The following is a 20,113-nucleotide window of genomic DNA, read 5'->3' as shown; positions in this document are numbered from 1 at the left end:
GGGGTTAAGAGAAGCAAGGATCCGTTGTGACCCAATGGAGGCTAATAATCCCAGGATCCCATTTGACACCAGGGGGCGTAAAAGGGCCAGGGATGAATTGTGACAGCATGGGGCCCAATAGAAACAAGGAACCATTATGACACCATGGAGGCCAAGAATCAAATGATTCATTGTGACATCAAGTGGCCTAAAAGGGCATGGGATGCATTGTGACAGCACAGGGGTTAAGAGAAGGAAGGATCCATTGTGACCCAATGGAGGCTAACAATCTAATGATCCCTTTTGACACCAATGGGCCTAAAAGGGCCAGGGATGTATTGTGAAAGCATGGGGCCCAATTAAAACCTGGTACAATTACGCCACCATGGAGGCCAAGAATCAAATGATTCATTGTGACATCAAGTGGCCTGAAAGGGCATGGGATGCATTGTGACAACACAGGGGTTAAGAGAAGCAAGGAACCATAGTGCCCCAATGCAGGCAAACAATCTAATGATCCCTTGTGGCACCAGGGGGTATAAAAAGGGCCAGGGATGGATTGTTACAGCACGGGGACCAATAGAAGCAAGGATCTATTATGCCACCGTGGAGGCCAAGAATCAAATGATTCATTGTGACATCAAGTGGCCTAAAAGGGCATGGGATGCATTGTGACACCACAGGGGTTAAGAGAAGCAAGGATGTGTTGTGACCCAATGGAGGCTAATAATCCCAGGATCCCATTTGACACCAGGGGGCGTAAAAGGGCCAGGGATGAATTGTGACAGCATGGGGCCCAATAGAAACAAGGAACCATTATGACACCATGGAGGCCAAGAATCAAATGATTCATTGTGACATCAAGTGGCCTAAAAGGGCATGGGATGCATTGTGACACCACAGGGGTTAAGAGAAGCAAGGAACCATTGTGACCCAATGCAGGCTAACAATCTAAGAATCCCTTTTGACACCAGCGGGCGCAAAAGGACCACGAATGAACTCTGACAGCATGGGGACCTATAGAAGCAAGGAACCATTATGACACCATGAAAGCCAAGAATCAAATGGTTCATTGTAAGACCAAGTGGCCTAAAAGGGCTTGGAATGCATTGTGACACCACAGAGGTTAAGAGAAGCGAGGAACCATTGTGACCCAATGCAGGCTAACAATCTAATGATCCCTTGTGGCACCAGGGGGTATAAAAAGGGCCAGGGATGGATTGTTACAGCATGGGGACCAATAGAAGCAAGGATCTATTATGCCACCGTGGAGGCCAAGAATCAAATGATTCATTGTGACATCAAGTGGCCTAAAAGGGCGTGGGATGCATTGTGACACCACAGGGGTTAAGAGAAGCAAGGATCCATTGTGACCCAATGGAGGCTAACAATCTAATGATCCCTTGTGACACCAATGGGCCTAAAAGGGCCAGGGATGTATTGTGAAAGCATGGGGCCCAATTAAAACCTGGTACAATTACGCCACCATAGAGGCCAAGAATCAAATGATTCATTGTGACATCAAGTGGCCTAAAAGGGCATGGGATGCATTGTGACACAACAGGGGTTAAGAGAAGCAAGGAACCATTGTGACCCAATGCAGGCTAACAATCTAAGAATCTCTTTTGACACCAGCGGGCGCAAAAGGACCACGGATGAACTCTGACAGCATGGGGACCTATGGAAGCAAGGAACCATTATGACACCATGAAGGCCAAGAATCAAATGGTTCATTGTAAGACCAAGTGGCCTAAAAGGGCTTGGAATGCATTGTGACACCACAGAGGTTAAGAGAAGCGAGGAACCATTGTGACCCAATGCAGGCTAACAATCTAATGATCCCTTGTGGTACCAGGGGGTAAAAAAAGCACCAGGGATGGATTGTTACAGCACAGGGACCAATAGAAGCAAGGATCTATTATGCCACCGTGGAGGCCAAGAATCAAATGATTCATTGTGACATCAAGTGGCCTAAAAGGGCATGGGATGCATTGTGACACCACAGGGGTTAAGAGAAGCAAGGAACCATTGTGACCCAATGCAGGCTAAAAATCTAATGATCCCTTGTTACACCAATGGGCCTAAAAGGGACAGGGATGAATTGTTACAGCACGGGGACCAATAGAAGCAAGGATCTATTATGCCACCATTGAGGCCAAGAATCAAATGATTCATTGTGACATCAAGTGGCCTAAAAGGGCATGGGATGCATTGTGACAGCACAGGGGTTAAGAGAACAAGGATCCATTGTGACCCAATGGAGGCTAACAATCTAATGATCCCTTTTGACACCAATGGGCCTAAAAGGGGCAGGGATGTATTGTGAAAGCATGGGGCCCAATTAAAACCTGGTATAATTACGCCACCATGGAGGCCAAGTATCAAATTATTCATTGTGACATCAAGTGGCCTAAAAGGGCATGGGATGCATTGTGACACCACAGGGGTTAAGAGAAGCAAGGAACCATTGTGACCCAATGCAGGCTAACAATCTAAGAATCCCTTTTGACACCAGCGGGCACAAAAGGACCACGGATGAACTCTGACAGCATGGGGACCTATAGAAGCAAGGAACCATTATGACACCATGAAGGCCAAGAATCAAATGGTTCATTGTAAGACCAAGTGGCCTTAAAGGGCTTGGAATGCATTGTGACACCACAGAGGTTAAGAGAAGCGAGGAACCATTGTGACCCAATGCAGGCTAACAATCTAATGATCACTTTTGACACCAATGGGCCTAAAAGGGGCAGGAATGAATTGTGAAAGCATGGGGCCCAAGTAAAACCTGGTACAATTATGCCACCATGGAGGCCAAGAATCAAATGATTCATTGTGACATCAAGTGGCCTAAAAGGGCATGGGATGCATTGTGACACCACAGGGGTTAAGAGAAGCAAGGATCCATTGTGACCCAATGGAGGCTAACAATCTAATGATCCCTTGTGACACCAATGGGCCTAAAAGGGCCAGGGATGTATTGTGAAAGCATGGGGCCCAATTAAAACCTGGTACAATTACGCCACCAAGGAGGCCAAGAATCAAATGATTCATTGTGACATCAAGTGGCCTAAAAGGGCATGGGATGCATTGTGACACAACAGGGGTTAAGAGAAGCAAGGATCCATTGTGACCCAATGCAGGCTAACAATCTAAGAATCTCTTTTGACACCAGGGGGCGTAAAAGGGCCAGGGATGAATTGTGACAGCATGGGGCGCAAGTAAAACCTGGTGCAATTATGCCACCATGGAGGCCAAGAATCAAATGATTCATTGTGACATCAAGTGGCCTAAAAGGGCATGGGATGCATTGTGACACCACAGGGGTTAAGAGAAGCAAGGAACCATTGTGACCCAATGGAGGCTAACAATCTAAGAATCCCTTTTGACACCAGCGGGCGCAAAAGGACCACGAATGAACTCTGACAGCATGGGGACCTATAGAAGCAAGGAACCATTATGACACCATGAAAGCCAAGAATCAAATGGTTCATTGTAAGACCAAGTGGCCTAAAAGGGCTTGGAATGCATTGTGACACCACAGAGGTTAAGAGAAGCGAGGAACCATTGTGACCCAATGCAGGCTAACAATCTAATGATCCCTTGTGGCACCAGGGGGTATAAAAAGGGCCAGGGATGGATTGTTACAGCATGGGGACCAATAGAAGCAAGGATCTATTATGCCACCGTGGAGGCCAAGAATCAAATGATTCATTGTGACATCAAGTGGCCTAAAAGGGCATGGGATGCATTGTGACACCACAGGGGTTAAGAGAAGCAAGGAACCATTGTGACCCAATGCAGGCTAACAATCTAATGATCCCTTTTGACACCAATGGGCCTAAAAGGGGCAGGGATGAATTGTTACAGCACGGGGACCAATAGAAGCAAGGATCTATTATGCCACCATGGAGGCCAAGAATCAAATGATTCATTGTGACATCAAGTGGCCTAAAAGGGCATGGAATGCATTGTGACAGCACAGGGGTTAAGAGAAGCAAGGATCCATTGTGACCCAATGGAGGCTAACAGTCTAATGATCCCTTGTGACACCAATGGGCCTAAAAGGGCCAGGGATGTATTGTGAAAGCATGGGGACCAATAGAAGCAAGGATCTATTATGCCTCCGTGGAGGCCAAGAATCAAATGATTCATTGTGACATCAAGTGGCCTAAAAGGGCATGGGATGCATTGTGACACCACAGGGGTTAAGAGAAGCAAGGATCCGTTGTGACCCAATGGAGGCTAATAATCCCAGGATCCCATTTGACACCAGGGGGCGTAAAAGGGCCAGGGATGAATTGTGACAGCATGGGGCCCAATAGAAACAAGGAACCATTATGACACCATGGAGGCCAAGAATCAAATGATTCATTGTGACATCAAGTGGCCTAAAAGGGCATGGGATGCATTGTGACAGCACAGGGGTTAAGAGAAGCAAGGATCCATTGTGACCCAATGCAGGCTAACAATCTAATGATCCCTTTTGACACCAATGGGCCTAAAAGGGGCAGGGATGAATTGTGAAAGCATGGGGCCCAATTAAAACCTGGTACAATTACGCCACCACGGAGGCCAAGAATCAAATGATTCATTGTGACATCAAGTGGCCTAAAAGGGCATGGGATGCATTGTGACACCACAGGGGTTAAGAGAAGCAAGGAACCATTGTGACCCAATGCAGGCTAACAATCTAAGAATCCCTTTTGACACCAGCGGGCGCAAAAGGACCACGAATGAACTCTGACAGCATGGGGACCTATAGAAGCAAGGAACCATTATGACACCATGAAAGCCAAGAATCAAATGGTTCATTGTAAGACCAAGTGGCCTAAAAGGGCTTGGAATGCATTGTGACACCACAGAGGTTAAGAGAAGCGAGGAACCATTGTGACCCAATGCAGGCTAACAATCTAATGATCCCTTGTGGCACCAGGGGGTATAAAAAGGGCCAGGGATGGATTGTTACAGCATGGGGAGCAATAGAAGCAAGGATCTATTATGCCACCGTGGAGGCCAAGAATCAAATGATTCATTGTGACATCAAGTGGCCTAAAAGGGCGTGGGATGCATTGTGACACCACAGGGGTTAAGAGAAGCAAGGATCCATTGTGACCCAATGGAGGCTAACAATCTAATGATCCCTTGTGACACCAATGGGCCTAAAAGGGGCAGGGATGTATTGTGAAAGCATGGGGCCCAATTAAAACCTGGTACAATTACGCCACCATAGAGGCCAAGAATCAAATGATTCATTGTGACATCAAGTGGCCTAAAAGGGCATGGGATGCATTGTGACACAACAGGGGTTAAGAGAAGCAAGGAACCATTGTGACCCAATGCAGGCTAACAATCTAAGAATCTCTTTTGACACCAGCGGGCGCAAAAGGACCACGGATGAACTCTGACAGCATGGGGACCTATAGAAGCAAGGAACCATTATGACACCATGAAGGCCAAGAATCAAATGGTTCATTGTAAGACCAAGTGGCCTAAAAGGGCTTGGAATGCATTGTGACACCACAGAGGTTAAGAGAAGCGAGGAACCATTGTGACCCAATGCAGGCTAACAATCTAATGATCCCTTGTGGTACCAGGGGGTAAAAAAAGCACCAGGGATGGATTGTTACAGCACAGGGACCAATAGAAGCAAGGATCTATTATGCCACCGTGGAGGCCAAGAATCAAATGATTCATTGTGACATCAAGTGGCCTAAAAGGGCATGGGATGCATTGTGACACCACAGGGGTTAAGAGAAGCAAGGAACCATTGTGACCCAATGCAGGCTAAAAATCTAATGATCCCTTGTTACACCAATGGGCCTAAAAGGGACAGGGATGAATTGTTACAGCACGGGGACCAATAGAAGCAAGGATCTATTATGCCACCATTGAGGCCAAGAATCAAATGATTCATTGTGACATCAAGTGGCCTAAAAGGGCATGGGATGCATTGTGACAGCACAGGGGTTAAGAGAACAAGGATCCATTGTGACCCAATGGAGGCTAACAATCTAATGATCCCTTTTGACACCAATGGGCCTAAAAGGGGCAGGGATGTATTGTGAAAGCATGGGGCCCAATTAAAACCTGGTACAATTACGCCACCATGGAGGCCAAGAATCAAATTATTCATTGTGACATCAAGTGGCCTAAAAGGGCATGGGATGCATTGTGACACCACAGGGGTTAAGAGAAGCAAGGAACCATTGTGACCCAATGCAGGCTAACAATCTAAGAATCCCTTTTGACACCAGCGGGCACAAAAGGACCACGGATGAACTCTGACAGCATGGGGACCTATAGAAGCAAGGAACCATTATGACACCATGAAGGCCAAGAATCAAATGGTTCATTGTAAGACCAAGTGGCCTTAAAGGGCTTGGAATGCATTGTGACACCACAGAGGTTAAGAGAAGCGAGGAACCATTGTGACCCAATGCAGGCTAACAATCTAATGATCACTTTTGACACCAATGGGCCTAAAAGGGGCAGGAATGAATTGTGAAAGCATGGGGCGCAAGTAAAACCTGGTACAATTATGCCACCATGGAGGCCAAGAATCAAATGATTCATTGTGACATCAAGTGGCCTAAAAGGGCATGGGATGCATTGTGACACCACAGGGGTTAAGAGAAGCAAGGATCCATTGTGACCCAATGGAGGCTAACAATCTAATGATCCCTTGTGACACCAATGGGCCTAAAAGGGCCAGGGATGTATTGTGAAAGCATGGGGCCCAATTAAAACCTGGTACAATTACGCCACCAAGGAGGCCAAGAATCAAATGATTCATTGTGACATCAAGTGGCCTAAAAGGGCATGGGATGCATTGTGACACAACAGGGGTTAAGAGAAGCAAGGATCCATTGTGACCCAATGCAGGCTAACAATCTAAGAATCTCTTTTGACACCAGGGGGCGTAAAAGGGCCAGGGATGAATTGTGACAGCATGGGGCGCAAGTAAAACCTGGTGCAATTATGCCACCATGGAGGCCAAGAATCAAATGATTCATTGTGACATCAAGTGGCCTAAAAGGGCATGGGATGCATTGTGACACCACAGGGGTTAAGAGAAGCAAGGAACCATTGTGACCCAATGCAGGCTAACAATCTAAGAATCCCTTTTGACACCAGCGGGCGCAAAAGGACCACGGATGAACTCTGACAGCATGGGGACCTATAGAAGCAAGGAACCATTATGACACCATGAAAGCCAAGAATCAAATGGTTCATTGTAAGACCAAGTGGCCTAAAAGGGCTTGGAATGCATTGTGACACCACAGAGGTTAAGAGAAGCGAGGAACCATTGTGACCCAATGCAGGCTAACAATCTAATGATCCCTTGTGGCACCAGGGGGTATAAAAAGGGCCAGGGATGGATTGTTACAGCATGGGGACCAATAGAAGCAAGGATCTATTATGCCACCGTGGAGGCCAAGAATCAAATGATTCATTGTGACATCAAGTGGCCTAAAAGGGCATGGGATGCATTGTGACACCACAGGGGTTAAGAGAAGCAAGGAACCATTGTGACCCAATGCAGGCTAACAATCTAATGATCCCTTTTGACACCAATGGGCCTAAAGGGGGCAGGGATGAATTGTTACAGCACGGGGACCAATAGAAGCAAGGATCTATTATGCCACCATGGAGGCCAAGAATCAAATGATTCATTGTGACATCAAGTGGCCTAAAAGGGCATGGAATGCATTGTGACAGCACAGGGGTTAAGAGAAGCAAGGATCCATTGTGACCCAATGGAGGCTAACAGTCTAATGATCCCTTGTGACACCAATGGGCCTAAAAGGGCCAGGGATGTATTGTGAAAGCATGGGGACCAATAGAAGCAAGGATCTATTATGCCTCCGTGGAGGGCAAGAATCAAATGATTCATTGTGACATCAAGTGGCCTAAAAGGGCATGGGATGCATTGTGACACCACAGGGGTTAAGAGAAGCAAGGATCCGTTGTGACCCAATGGAGGCTAATAATCCCAGGATCCCATTTGACACCAGGGGGCGTAAAAGGGCCAGGGATGAATTGTGACAGCATGGGGCCCAATAGAAACAAGGAACCATTATGACACCATGGAGGCCAAGAATCAAATGATTCATTGTGACATCAAGTGGCCTAAAAGGGCATGGGATGCATTGTGACAGCACAGGGGTTAAGAGAAGCAAGGATCCATTGTGACCCAATGCAGGCTAACAATCTAATGATCCCTTTTGACACCAATGGGCCTAAAAGGGGCAGGGATGAATTGTGAAAGCATGGGGCCCAATTAAAACCTGGTACAATTACGCCACCACGGAGGCCAAGAATCAAATGATTCATTGTGACATCAAGTGGCCTAAAAGGGCATGGGATGCATTGTGACACCACAGGGGTTAAGAGAAGCAAGGAACCATTGTGACCCAATGCAGGCTAACAATCTAAGAATCCCTTTTGACACCAGCGGGCGCAAAAGGACCACGAATGAACTCTGACAGCATGGGGACCTATAGAAGCAAGGAACCATTATGACACCATGAAAGCCAAGAATCAAATGGTTCATTGTAAGACCAAGTGGCCTAAAAGGGCTTGGAATGCATTGTGACACCACAGAGGTTAAGAGAAGCGAGGAACCATTGTGACCCAATGCAGGCTAACAATCTAATGATCCCTTGTGGCACCAGGGGGTATAAAAAGGGCCAGGGATGGATTGTTACAGCATGGGGACCAATAGAAGCAAGGATCTATTATGCCACCGTGGAGGCCAAGAATCAAATGATTCATTGTGACATCAAGTGGCCTAAAAGGGCGTGGGATGCATTGTGACACCACAGGGGTTAAGAGAAGCAAGGATCCATTGTGACCCAATGGAGGCTAACAATCTAATGATCCCTTGTGACACCAATGGGCCTAAAAGGGCCAGGGATGTATTGTGAAAGCATGGGGCCCAATTAAAACCTGGTACAATTACGCCACCATAGAGGCCAAGAATCAAATGATTCATTGTGACATCAAGTGGCCTAAAAGGGCATGGGATGCATTGTGACACAACAGGGGTTAAGAGAAGCAAGGAACCATTGTGACCCAATGCAGGCTAACAATCTAAGAATCTCTTTTGACACCAGCGGGCGCAAAAGGACCACGGATGAACTCTGACAGCATGGGGACCTATAGAAGCAAGGAACCATTATGACACCATGAAGGCCAAGAATCAAATGGTTCATTGTAAGACCAAGTGGCCTAAAAGGGCTTGGAATGCATTGTGACACCACAGAGGTTAAGAGAAGCGAGGAACCATTGTGACCCAATGCAGGCTAACAATCTAATGATCCCTTGTGGTACCAGGGGGTAAAAAAAGCACCAGGGATGGATTGTTACAGCACAGGGACCAATAGAAGCAAGGATCTATTATGCCACCGTGGAGGCCAAGAATCAAATGATTCATTGTGACATCAAGTGGCCTAAAAGGGCATGGGATGCATTGTGACACCACAGGGGTTAAGAGAAGCAAGGAACCATTGTGACCCAATGCAGGCTAAAAATCTAATGATCCCTTGTTACACCAATGGGCCTAAAAGGGACAGGGATGAATTGTTACAGCACGGGGACCAATAGAAGCAAGGATCTATTATGCCACCATTGAGGCCAAGAATCAAATGATTCATTGTGACATCAAGTGGCCTAAAAGGGCATGGGATGCATTGTGACACCACAGGGGTTAAGAGAACAAGGATCCATTGTGACCCAATGGAGGCTAACAATCTAATGATCCCTTTTGACACCAATGGGCCTAAAAGGGGCAGGGATGTATTGTGAAAGCATGGGGCCCAATTAAAACCTGGTACAATTACGCCACCATGGAGGCCAAGAATCAAATGATTCATTGTGACATCAAGTGGCCTAAAAGGGCATGGGATGCATTGTGACACCACAGGGGTTAAGAGAAGCAAGGAACCATTGTGACCCAATGCAGGCTAACAATCTAAGAATCCCTTTTGACACCAGCGGGCACAAAAGGACCACGGATGAACTCTGACAGCATGGGGACCTATAGAAGCAAGGAACCATTATGACACCATGAAGGCCAAGAATCAAATGGTTCATTGTAAGACCAAGTGGCCTTAAAGGGCTTGGAATGCATTGTGACACCACAGAGGTTAAGAGAAGCGAGGAACCATTGTGACCCAATGCAGGCTAACAATCTAATGATCACTTTTGACACCAATGGGCCTAAAAGGGGCAGGAATGAATTGTGAAAGCATGGGGCCCAAGTAAAACCTGGTACAATTATGCCACCATGGAGGCCAAGAATCAAATGATTCATTGTGACATCAAGTGGCCTAAAAGGGCATGGGATGCATTGTGACACCACAGGGGTTAAGAGAAGCAAGGATCCATTGTGACCCAATGGAGGCTAACAATCTAATGATCCCTTGTGACACCAATGGGCCTAAAAGGGCCAGGGATGTATTGTGAAAGCATGGGGCCCAATTAAAACCTGGTACAATTACGCCACCAAGGAGGCCAAGAATCAAATGATTCATTGTGACATCAAGTGGCCTAAAAGGGCATGGGATGCATTGTGACACAACAGGGGTTAAGAGAAGCAAGGATCCATTGTGACCCAATGCAGGCTAACAATCTAAGAATCTCTTTTGACACCAGGGGGCGTAAAAGGGCCAGGGATGAATTGTGACAGCATGGGGCGCAAGTAAAACCTGGTGCAATTATGCCACCATGGAGGCCAAGAATCAAATGATTCATTGTGACATCAAGTGGCCTAAAAGGGCATGGGATGCACTGTGAGACCACAGGGGTTAAGAGAAGCAAGGAACCATTGTGACCCAATGCAGGCTAACAATCTAATGATCCCTTTTGACACCAATGGGCCTAAAAGGGGCAGGGATGAATTGTTACAGCACGGGGACCAATAGAAGCAAGGATCTATTATGCCACCATGGAGGCCAAGAATCAAATGATTCATTGTGACATCAAGTGGCCTAAAAGGGCATGGAATGCATTGTGACAGCACAGGGGTTAAGAGAAGCAAGGATCCATTGTGACCCAATGGAGGCTAACAGTCTAATGATCCCTTGTGACACCAATGGGCCTAAAAGGGCCAGGGATGTATTGTGAAAGCATGGGGCCCCATTAAAACCTGGTACAATTACGCCACCAAGGAGGCCAAGAATCAAATGATTCATTGTGACATCAAGTGGCCTAAAAGGGCATGGGATGCATTGTGACACAACAGGGGTTAAGAGAAGCAAGGAACCATTGTGACCCAATGCAGGCTAACAATCTAAGAATCTCTTTTGACACCAGCGGGCGCAAAAGGACCACGGATGAACTCTGACAGCATGGGGACCTATAGAAGCAAGGAACCATTATGACACCATGAAGGCCAAGAATCAAATGGTTCATTGTAAGACCAAGTGGCCTAAAAGGGCTTGGAATGCATTGTGACACCACAGAGGTTAAGAGAAGCGAGGAACCATTGTGACCCAATGCAGGCTAACAATCTAATGATCCCTTGTGGTACCAGGGGGTATAAAAAGCACCAGGGATGGATTGTTACAGCACGGGGACCAATAGAAGCAAGGATCTATTATGCCACCGTGGAGGCCAAGAATCAAATGATTCATTGTGACATCAAGTGGCCTAAAAGGGCATGGGATGCATTGTGACACCACAGGGGTTAAGAGAAGCAAGGATCCATCGTGACCCAATGGAGGTTAATAATCCCAGGATCCCATTTGACACCAGGGGGCGTAAAAGGGCCAGGGATGAATTGTGACAGCATGGGGCCCAATAGAAACAAGGAACCATTATGACACCATGGAGGCCAAGAATCAAATGATTCATTGTGACATCAAGTGGCCTAAAAGGGCATGGGATGCATTGTGACAGCACAGAGGTTAAGAGAAGCAAGGAACCATTGTGACCCAATGCAGGCTAACAATCTAATGATCCCTTGTGACACCAATGGGCCTAAAAGGGCCAGGGATGAATTGTGAAAGCATGGGGCGCAAGTAAAACCTGGTGCAATTATGCCACCATGGAGGCCAAGAATCAAATGATTCATTGTGACATCAAGTGGCCTAAAAGGGCATGGGATGCATTGTGACACCACAGGGGTTAAGAGAAGCAAGGAACCATTGTGACCCAATGCAGGCTAAAAATCTAATGATCCCTTGTGACACCAATGGGCCTAAAAGGGGCAGGGATGAATTGTTACAGCACGGGGACCAATAGAAGCAAGGATCTATTATGCCACCATGGAGGCCAAGAATCAAATGATTCATTGTGACATCAAGTGGCCTAAAAGGGCATGGGATGCATTGTGACAGCACAGGGGTTAAGAGAAGCAAGGATCCATTGTGACCCAATGGAGGCTAACAATCTAATGATCCCTTTTGACACCAATGGGCCTAAAAGGGCCAGGGATGTATTGTGAAAGCATGGGGCCCAATTAAAACCTGGTACAATTACGCCACCATGGAGGCCAAGAATCAAATGATTCATTGTGACATCAAGTGGCCTAAAAGGGCATGGGATGCATTGTGACACCACAGGGGTTAAGAGAAGCAAGGAACCATTGTGACCCAATGCAGGCTAACAATCTAAGAATCCCTTTTGACACCAGCGGGCGCAAAAGGACCACGGATGAACTCTGACAGCATGGGGACCTATAGAAGCAAGGAACCATTATGACACCATGAAAGCCAAGAATCAAATGGTTCATTGTAAGACCAAGTGGCCTAAAAGGGCTTGGAATGCATTGTGACACCACAGAGGTTAAGAGAAGCGAGGAACCATTGTGACCCAATGCAGGCTAACAATCTAATGATCCCTTGTGGCACCAGGGGGTATAAAAAGGGCCAGGGATGGATTGTTACAGCATGGGGACCAATAGAAGCAAGGATCTATTATGCCACCGTGGAGGCCAAGAATCAAATGATTCATTGTGACATCAAGTGGCCTAAAAGGGCATGGGAAGCATTGTGACACCACAGGGGTTAAGAGAAGCAAGGAACCATTGTGACCCAATGCAGGCTAACAATCTAATGATCCCTTGTGACACCAATGGGCCTAAAAGGGGCAGGGATGAATTGTTACAGCACGGGGACCAATAGAAGCAAGGATCTATTATGCCACCATGGAGGCCAAGAATCAAATGATTCATTGTGACATCAAGTGGCCTAAAAGGGCATGGGATGCATTGTGACACCACAGGGGTTAAGAGAAGCAAGGATCCATCGTGACCCAATGGAGGTTAATAATCCCAGGATCCCATTTGACACCAGGGGGCGTAAAAGGGCCAGGGATGAATTGTGACAGCATGGGGCCCAATAGAAACAATGAACCATTATGACACAATAGAGGCCAAGAATCAAATGATTCATTGTGACATCAAGTGGCCTAAAAGGGCATGGGATGCATGGTGACACCACAGGGGTTAAGAGAAGCAAGGAATCATTGTGACCCAATGCAGGCTAAAAATCTAATGATCCCTTGTGACACCAATGGGCCTAAAAGGGGCAGGGATGAATTGTTACAGCACGGGGACCAATAGAAGCAAGGATCTATTATGCCACCATTGAGGCCAAGAATCAAATGATTCATTGTGACATCAAGTGGCCTAAAAGGGCATGGGATGCATTGTGACAGCACAGGGGTTAAGAGAAGCAAGGAACCATTGTGACCCAATGCAGGCTAACAATCTAATGATCCCTTTTGACACCAATGGGCCTAAAAGGGGCAGGGATGTATTGTGAAAGCATGGGGCCCAATTAAAACCTGGTACAATTACGCCACCACGGAGGCCAAGAATCAAATGATTCATTGTGACATCAAGTGGCCTAAAAGGGCATGGGATGCATTGTGACACCACAGGGGTTAAGAGAAGCAAGGAACCATTGTGACCCAATGCAGGCTAACAATCTAAGAATCCCTTTTGACACCAGCGGGCGCAAAAGGACCACGGATGAACTCTGACAGCATGGGGACCTATAGAAGCAAGGAACCATTATGACTCCATGAAAGTCAAGAATCAAATGGTTCATTGTAAGACCAAGTGGCCTAAAAGGGCTTGGAATGCATTGTGACACCACAGAGGTTAAGAGAAGCGAGGAACCATTGTGACCCAATGCAGGCTAACAATCTAATGATCCCTTGTTACACCAATGGGCCTAAAAGGGACAGGGATGAATTGTTACAGCACGGGGACCAATAGAAGCAAGGATCTATTATGCCACCATTGAGGCCAAGAATCAAATGATTCATTGTGACATCAAGTGGCCTAAAAGGGCATGGGATGCATTGTGACAGCACAGGGGTTAAGAGAAGCAAGGATCCATTGTGACCCAATGCAGGCTAACAATCTAATGATCCCTTGTGACACCAATGGGCCTAAAAGGGCCAGGGATGTATTGTGAAAGCATGGGGCCCAATTAAAACCTGGTACAATTACGCCACCATGGAGGCCAAGAATCAAATTATTCATTGTGACATCAAGTGGCTTAAAAGGGCATGGGATGCATTGTGACACCACAGGGGTTAAGAGAAGCAAGGAACCATTGTGACCCAATGCAGGCTAACAATCTAATAATCCCTTTTGACACCAGCGGGCGCAAAAGGACCACGGATGAACTCTGACAGCATGGGGACCTATAGAAGCAAGGAACCATTATGACACCATGAAGGCCAAGAATCAAATGGTTCATTGTAAGACCAAGTGGCCTAAAAGGGCTTGGAATGCATTGTGACACCACAGAGGTTAAGAGAAGCGAGGAACCATAGTGACCCAATGCAGGCTAACAATCTAATGATCCCTTGTGGCACCAGGGGGTATAAAAAGGGCCAGGGATGGATTGTTACAGCACGGGGACCAATAGAAGCAAGGATCTATTATGCCACCGTGGAGGCCAAGAATCAAATGATTCATTGTGACATCAAGTGGCCTAAAAGGGCATGGGATGCATTCTTACAGCACAGGGGTTAAGAGAAGCAAGGATCCATTGTGACCCAATGGAGGCTAATAATCCCAGGATCCCATTTGACACCAGGGGGCGTAAAAGGGCCAGGGATGAATTGTGACAGCATGGGGCCCAATAGAAACAAGGAACCATTATGACACCATGGAGGCCAAGAATCAAATGATTCATTGTGACATCAAGTGGCCTAAAAGGGCATGGGATGCATTGTGACAGCACAGAGGTTAAGAGAAGCAAGGAACCATTGTGACCCAATGCAGGCTAACAATCTAATGATCCCTTGTGACACCAATGGGCCTAAAAGGGCCAGGGATGAATTGTGAAAGCATGGGGCGCAAGTAAAACCTGGTGCAATTATGCCACCATGGAGGCCAAGAATCAAATGATTCATTGTGACATCAAGTGGCCTAAAAGGGCATGGGATGCACTGTGACACCACAGGGGTTAAGAGAAGCAAGGAACCATTGTGACCCAATGCAGGCTAACAATCTAATGATCCCTTGTGGCACCAGGGGGTATAAAAAGGGCCAGGGATGGATTGTTACAGCACGGGGACCAATAGAAGCAAGGATCTATTATGCCACCGTGGAGGCCAAGAATCAAATGATTCATTGTGACATCAAGTGGCCTAAAAGGGCATGGGATGCATTGTGACACCACAGGGGTTAAGAGAAGCAAGGAACCATTGTGACCCAATGCAGGCTAACAATCTAATGATCCCTTGTGACACCAATGGGCCTAAAAGGGGCAGGGATGAATTGTTACAGCACGGGGACCAATAGAAGCAAGGATCTATTATGCCACCATGGAGGCCAAGAATCAAATGATTCATTGTGACATCAAGTGGCCTAAAAGGGCATGGGATGCATTGTGACAGCACAGGGGTTAAGAGAAGCAAGGATCCATTGTGACCCAATGGAGGCTAACAATCTAATGATCCCTTTTGACACCAATGGGCCTAAAAGGGGCAGGGATGTATTGTGAAAGCACGGGGCCCAATTAAAACCTGGTACAATTACGCCACCATGGAGGCCAAGAATCAAATGATTCATTGTGACATCAAGTGGCCTAAAAGGGCATGGGATGCATTGTGACACCACAGGGGTTAAGAGAAGCAAGGAACCATAGTGCCCCAATGCAGGCAAACAATCTAATGATCCCTTGTGGCACCAGGGGGTATAAAAAGGGCCAGGGATGGATTGTTACAGCACGGGGACCAATAGAAGCAAGGATCTATTATGCCACCGTGGAGGCCAAGAATCAAATGATTCATTGTGACATCAAGTGGCCTAAAAGGGCATGGGATGCATTGTGACACCACAGGGGTTAAGAGAAGCAAGGATCCATTGTGACCCAATGGAGGCTAATAATCCCAGGATCCCATTTGACACCAGGGGGCGTAAAAGGGCCAGGGATGAATTGTGACAGCATGGGGCCCAATAGAAACAAGGAACCATTATGACACCATGGAGGCCAAGAATCAAATGATTCATTGTGACATCAAGTGGCCTAAAAGGGCATGGGATGCATGGTGACACCACAGGGGTTAAGAGAAGCAAGGATCCATTGTGACCCAATGCAGGCTAACAATCTAATGATCCCTTTTGACACCAATGGGCCTAAAAGGGGCAGGGATGTATTGTGAAAGCATGGGGCCCAATTAAAACCTGGTACAATTACGCCACCACGGAGGCCAAGAATCAAATGATTCATTGTGACATCAAGTGGCCTAAAAGGGCATGGGATGCATTGTGACACCACAGGGGTTAAGAGAAGCAAGGAACCATTGTGACCCAATGCAGGCTAACAATCTAAGAATCCCTTTTGACACCAGCGGGCGCAAAAGGACCACGGATGAACTCTGACAGCATGGGGACCTATAGAAGCAAGGAACCATTATGACACCATGAAAGCCAAGAATCAAATGGTTCATTGTAAGACCAAGTGGCCTAAAAGGGCTTGGAATGCATTGTGACACCACAGAGGTTAAGAGAAGCGAGGAACCATTGTGACCCAATGCAGGCTAACAATCTAATGATCCCTTGTGGCACCAGGGGGTATAAAAAGGGCCAGGGATGGATTGTTACAGCATGGGGACCAATAGAAGCAAGGATCTATTATGCCACCGTGGAGGCCAAGAATCAAATGATTCATTGTGACATCAAGTGGCCTAAAAGGGCATGGGAAGCATTGTGACACCACAGGGGTTAAGAGAAGCAAGGAACCATTGTGACCCAATGCAGGCTAACAATCTAATGATCCCTTGTGACACCAATGGGCCTAAAAGGGGCAGGGATGAATTGTTACAGCACGGGGACCAATAGAAGCAAGGATCTATTATGCCACCATGGAGGCCAAGAATCAAATGATTCATTGTGACATCAAGTGGCCTAAAAGGGCATGGGATGCATTGTGACAGCACAGGGGTTAAGAGAAGCGAGGATCCATTGTGACCCAATGGAGGCTAACAATCTAATGATCCCTTGTGACACCAATGGGCCTAAAAGGGCCAGGGATGTATTGTGAAAGCATGGGGCCCAATTAAAACCTGGTACAATTACGCCACCAAGGAGGCCAAGAATCAAATGATTCATTGTGACATCAAGTGGCCTAAAAGGGCATGGGATGCATTGTGACAACACAGGGGTTAAGAGAAGCAAGGAACCATAGTGCCCCAATGCAGGCAAACAATCTAATGATCCCTTGTGGCACCAGGGGGTATAAAAAGGGCCAGGGATGGATTGTTACAGCACGGGGACCAATAGAAGCAAGGATCTATTATGCCACCATGGAGGCCAAGAATCAAATGATTCATTGTGACATCAAGTGGCCTAAAAGGGCATGGGATGCATTGTGACACCACAGGGGTTAAGAGAAGCAAGGATCCGTTGTGACCCAATGGAGGCTAATAATCCCAGGATCCCATTTGACACCAGGGGGCGTAAAAGGGCCAGGGATGAATTGTGACAGCATGGGGCCCAATAGAAACAAGGAACCATTATGACACCATGGAGGCCAAGAATCAAATGATTCATTGTGACATCAAGTGGCCTAAAAGGGCATGGGATGCATTGTGACAGCACAGGGGTTAAGAGAAGCAAGGATCCATTGTGACCCAATGCAGGCTAACAATCTAATGATCCCTTTTGACACCAATGGGCCTAAAAGGGGCAGGGATGAATTGTGAAAGCATGGGGCCCAATTAAAACCTGGTACAATTACGCCACCACGGAGGCCAAGAATCAAATGATTCATTGTGACATCAAGTGGCCTAAAAGGGCATGGGATGCATTGTGACACCACAGGGGTTAAGAGAAGCAAGGAACCATTGTGACCCAATGCAGGCTAACAATCTAAGAATCCCTTTTGACACCAGCGGGCGCAAAAGGACCACGAATGAACTCTGACAGCATGGGGACCTATAGAAGCAAGGAACCATTATGACACCATGAAAGCCAAGAATCAAATGGTTCATTGTAAGACCAAGTGGCCTAAAAGGGCTTGGAATGCATTGTGACACCACAGAGGTTAAGAGAAGCGAGGAACCATTGTGACCCAATGCAGGCTAACAATCTAATGATCCCTTGTGGCACCAGGGGGTATAAAAAGGGCCAGGGATGGATTGTTACAGCATGGGGACCAATAGAAGCAAGGATCTATTATGCCACCGTGGAGGCCAAGAATCAAATGATTCATTGTGACATCAAGTGGCCTAAAAGGGCATGGGATGCATTGTGACACAACAGGGGTTAAGAGAAGCAAGGAACCATTGTGACCCAATGCAGGCTAACAATCTAAGAATCTCTTTTGACACCAGCGGGCGCAAAAGGACCACGGATGAACTCTGACAGCATGGGGACCTATAGAAGCAAGGAACCATTATGACACCATGAAGGCCAAGAATCAAATGGTTCATTGTAAGACCAAGTGGCCTAAAAGGGCTTGGAATGCATTGTGACACCACAGAGGTTAAGAGAAGCGAGGAACCATTGTGACCCAATGCAGGCTAACAATCTAATGATCCCTTGTGGTACCAGGGGGTAAAAAAACACCAGGGATGGATTGTTACAGCACAGGGACCAATAGAAGCAAGGATCTATTATGCCACCGTGGAGGCCAAGAATCAAATGATTCATTGTGACATCAAGTGGCCTAAAAGGGCATGGGATGCATTGTGACACCACAGGGGTTAAGAGAAGCAAGGAACCATTGTGACCCAATGCAGGCTAAAAATCTAATGATCCCTTGTTACACCAATGGGCCTAAAAGGGACAGGGATGAATTGTTACAGCACGGGGACCAATAGAAGCAAGGATCTATTATGCCACCATTGAGGCCAAGAATCAAATGATTCATTGTGACATCAAGTGGCCTAAAAGGGCATGGGATGCATTGTGACAGCACAGGGGTTAAGAGAACAAGGATCCATTGTGACCCAATGGAGGCTAACAATCTAATGATCCCTTTTGACACCAATGGGCCTAAAAGGGGCAGGGATGTATTGTGAAAGCATGGGGCCCAATTAAAACCTGGTACAATTACGCCACCATGGAGGCCAAGAATCAAATTATTCATTGTGACATCAAGTGGCCTAAAAGGGCATGGGATGCATTGTGACACCACAGGGGTTAAGAGAAGCAAGGAACCATTGTGACCCAATGCAGGCTAACAATCTAAGAATCCCTTTTGACACCAGCGGGCACAAAAGGACCACGGATGAACTCTGACAGCATGGGGACCTATAGAAGCAAGGAACCATTATGACACCATGAAGGCCAAGAATCAAATGGTTCATTGTAAGACCAAGTGGCCTTAAAGGGCTTGGAATGCATTGTGACACCACAGAGGTTAAGAGAAGCGAGGAACCATTGTGACCCAATGCAGGCTAACAATCTAATGATCACTTTTGACACCAATGGGCCTAAAAGGGGCAGGAATGAATTGTGAAAGCATGGGGCCCAAGAAAAACCTGGTACAATTATGCCACCATGGAGGCCAAGAATCAAATGATTCATTGTGACATCAAGTGGCCTAAAAGGGCATGGGATGCATTGTGACACCACAGGGGTTAAGAGAAGCAAGGATCCATTGTGACCCAATGGAGGCTAACAATCTAATGATCCCTTGTGACACCAATGGGCCTA

The sequence above is a fragment of the Cinclus cinclus genome, chromosome 6, assembly GCF_963662255.1.
Source record: "Cinclus cinclus chromosome 6, bCinCin1.1, whole genome shotgun sequence".
NCBI lineage: Eukaryota > Metazoa > Chordata > Aves > Passeriformes > Cinclidae > Cinclus > Cinclus cinclus.
This window is presented reverse-complemented; position numbering follows the sequence as displayed.